General features: G+C 40.7%; 1 protein-coding gene across 1 annotated transcript in view; it reads left to right on the forward strand.

Moving 5' to 3' along the window:
- Positions 1 to 449: 449 nt before the first annotated feature.
- LOC137985604 (uncharacterized) overlaps positions 450 to 3620 on the forward strand; it is a 17237-nt gene continuing 14066 nt past the window's right edge. The window contains exon 1 of the mRNA XM_068833234.1: positions 450 to 752. The gene's annotated coding sequence lies outside the window, so the exon portion shown is untranslated. The remainder of the gene's footprint in view (positions 753 to 3620) is intronic.

Raw genomic sequence — 3620 nt, forward strand, 5'->3', positions numbered from 1 at the left:
TTTGAGATTTACATACGTGACAGTATTGCGTTACGTTTTGAGCCATTTAAGAGAATGTATGAAACGGTTCGAAAATCGCTCCAAATTCAACTTGTAGTAAAGGATTTAAATAAAAGAAACTTACTTTAGTCTGCTCTTGTGTTATTTTGAAGTCCTTGTGGCAGCTGAGGCGTTCTAAAGTCGTTCTAAAGCCATTTTGACGATTTAAACTTTTCCAGGTTTGCTTTCCATTAAAGTGAAATCGTCAAAATGGCTTTAGGACGACTTTAGAACGCCTCAGCTGCCACAAGGACTTCAAAATAACACAAGAGCAGACTAAAGTAAGTTTCTTTTAATTAATTCCTTTACTACAAGTTGAATTTAGAGCGATTTTCGAACCGTACGCGTTTCACACATTCTCTTAAATGGCTCAAAACGTAACGCAATACTGTTACGTATGCAAATCTCAAACAACGTCTGGGACGCCTGTGGTCGCATGTGACAAAGTCGTATCGTGTAAATCGCCTTTGTGAAATGTGTAGTACGTCATCACCAGATCAAATTGGCCAATCAGCATTTCGCGTCCACCTTTTGGACGCAGATGTCGATATTGCAAGCCCTAATTATGTTAATTATGGATTTCGAGTTTTTATTTTCGTTTTCATTTTCATTTTCCTTCGCTTCTTTCATTGCAAGTGTGATTTGTCCGCGAGAAAAGGTTTACTTGTCAGCCTCCCACAAAGTGATGTGATCTACGAAGACACACTTTTCTGGTAAGATATCTTAGTACTGACTTCATTTTGCACGCAACTGAATTCGGGGATATATAAGTAAAAACGAACCTGTAGCATCGCACCTCAAATAACTAGATTTGTATTCAGTCAACACTTTCTGACGTCTACCTTGTTGTTGTATAAGATGTGAGTTTCACTCTTGTTTCAGCGATTCATTTCGTTTGTGTACGTGATGCAGTAACTGTTGTTTAACTGTAGTATGACATAATGGTTGCTTTCAATTCACGGAAATCCATCATTTCTCAGGCGTGAAATAAATGACCCTGTGGTAGTTTCCTTGCTTTTAGTTCTGGGCTACAAAATGTCTTGAACGTTTCCTTCTTTCCTTCTGCAAGTACCGGAGCAGAAATTACGTAAAACAAAAGAAACAAAAGACAGAAAACAAAATAAGTCCAAATAAAAACTAAAGGCGGGGACACACTAGGCGATAATGCACCTGTCACTGTAAACCCCACCCCTCCCCCCACCCCGGGGAAACATGGGGCATGGGTGGGGTTTGTTGGGGTCTTTGACCCATTGCCTTGCTCGAGGGGGTGGGGGATTAATTCATTTTTGCATTGCCTTCCCAGAGAGGTGGGGGATTAGTACATTTTGGCCTTTGCTTTTCCCTGTGGGGTGGGGGATTAGTACATTTTAGTCTGTTGCCTTGTCCAAGCATGAAGGAGTAAGGAAACTTTAATAACCCAGTTAGAAAGGGGTCAGAATATGCACAGTAGGAAGTAGCAAGGATTGCCTACAGAACTCCTTAGCGGTTGAGACTTTTGTATCGTATTTTCGGTCTATGACCTCTTTAAAGCTTTGCTCTTACGAGCATGTCTTTTTGGGATTTTCCCCTTTGAAAAGATATGAGTGGTGCTTGTTTGAAAATTTGCCGTAGAGAAGGCTGGTTTTGTATCAAGTGCCAATTTTTTGACAAAACATGTTAAAGGTTTGACACTGCCGGGTGATACTGAGTCACAAAGAGCAAGATATCTTTAGGGATTTCATTCCTTTGCTTAAGCGCTGATTCCCTTTCTGCGAATTTGATGTCTGATAGGAGTGTCTCAATCAGACGTTTTGGATAGCCTCTAGTACGGAGACATGATTTAAATTTGTAAATGTTCTCTTCAAAAGTTGTTCCTGAAGAATTAGTGCGTAGAACTCTTCAGGGCTTCGCCCTTGATCATGAATCCTTTTTTAACACCTAGTGGGTGGCTGGAGGAAAAATGAGTGTACTGAAAGGTTTCAGTCAGATTGAAGTGTGTTTTTATATCCACAATGGATTGATTTTGAAAGCAATCGCTTTTGTATACAACAGTGTCTAGAAATGTGGCTTCAGTGTTTGAGATCTCAGCTGTAAATTTGGTGGTAGGGTGGTGTGAGTTTGCTGGTTTGATGAACTTGTCTATATCCGGTTTTCTGACATTCCAAAACGAAAAAATGTCGTCAATGTATCGTTTCCAAATCATTGGCTTCATGATGCTTTTGCTCCGAATCTGTGTCTCAAAATCGACCATAAAGATATTTGCAAAGGCAACCGCCATTTTAGTACCCATAGCGGTACCGTGAATTTTTAGATGGTTCTTTCTGTTGAACTGGAAAAAATTTTCTTTGCGTATGAGTCTTAGCATTTCTTTGATATAGTTTGTGGGGATTACAGGGTTATTATTGTGAAAGTTTTCGCATGCTTTGCATATTGTAGTGATTCCCTCTTCCTGTGGTATATTTGTATATAGACTTGCGACGTCCATTGATACAAGGAAAGTTCGTTTTGCTAACTTCATCTCTTCAATGAAATTGATGAAATCTGTAGTCAGAGTCTTTAAGTCATTTGTAGTGCATTTGCATTCCTGCCGGAATAGTTGAAGACATAAAGGACTGCTTTGTCTCCTTTTATGGTGGTGTGTCCTGAATGAAGCTAGAAAATTTGGCACTTGTTCCATGTGAAAATGTGTTGACAAGAAACTTTGAAGTATTCAAAAATAAAAAAAATGTCAGTCACACTTCTGAAAGTAATACTGCGGGTTTAGACAAGAAGATTTTTTTGTCCCCTTTATGTGGGGGATTATCCTCATTTTGGTAGGGATTAGACCCAAAAATTTGTCCCCTGTATGTAGGGCATTATCCTTGTTTGGTTTTGCTTTGTGGTTAATGCCCCATGTTTCCCAGGGGTGGGGGTTTACATTGACAGGTGCATAAGTCGCTGCGACACGTCGCGGGGACAAGTCGCCGCAACAATTCGCCTTGTGTGACACGGGTAATTTCATTAAAATCATTTTGTCATTTTGTAAAATAATTTTGTCGCCGCGATCTTTCGCACGAATGCAAACCAGTTTGAATTCGTGCGACTTATCCCAGCGACAAAATTAGCGAAAGCAGCGTTGTCGCATCGTGTGTACACTTCTGGCAACAAGTCGCTGCGACAAAACTTAATGAAGCAATGGGAGAACGTCATATGGTCTGCCATATTGAATGAGAAAACTAGTTGACATTCCCCCTCATACGAGATCACTGCGTGTGCACCGAACAGGCGTCGTGTCGCAGCGACTTGTTTTGCAAGTAGTACACATGGAGCAACTTGTCGCAGAGACATGTCGCTGCGACTTGTCGCGTAGTGTGTCCCGGCCTTAATCCCAAGTGACCAAAAACAAAATGCTTTCCGGTACCTGCAGAAAGACCCCGTTTTCTCCTCGTTAACTCGTGTTTACGAATTGAATCGAGATCGTTGTCCAACCTCGTTAGGAGAGAACCCCCGGAACGAGATTGGATCATATCATATCATCATATCATATCATATCATCATATCATATATCTTTCTTTACCCTCGGATTTTAGAGTAGCTTGGTGTAGCTAATATCTCCGAGCATT

Source organism: Montipora foliosa, chromosome 14 (genome assembly GCF_036669935.1).
Source record: "Montipora foliosa isolate CH-2021 chromosome 14, ASM3666993v2, whole genome shotgun sequence".
NCBI classification, from domain to species: Eukaryota; Metazoa; Cnidaria; class Anthozoa; order Scleractinia; family Acroporidae; genus Montipora; species Montipora foliosa.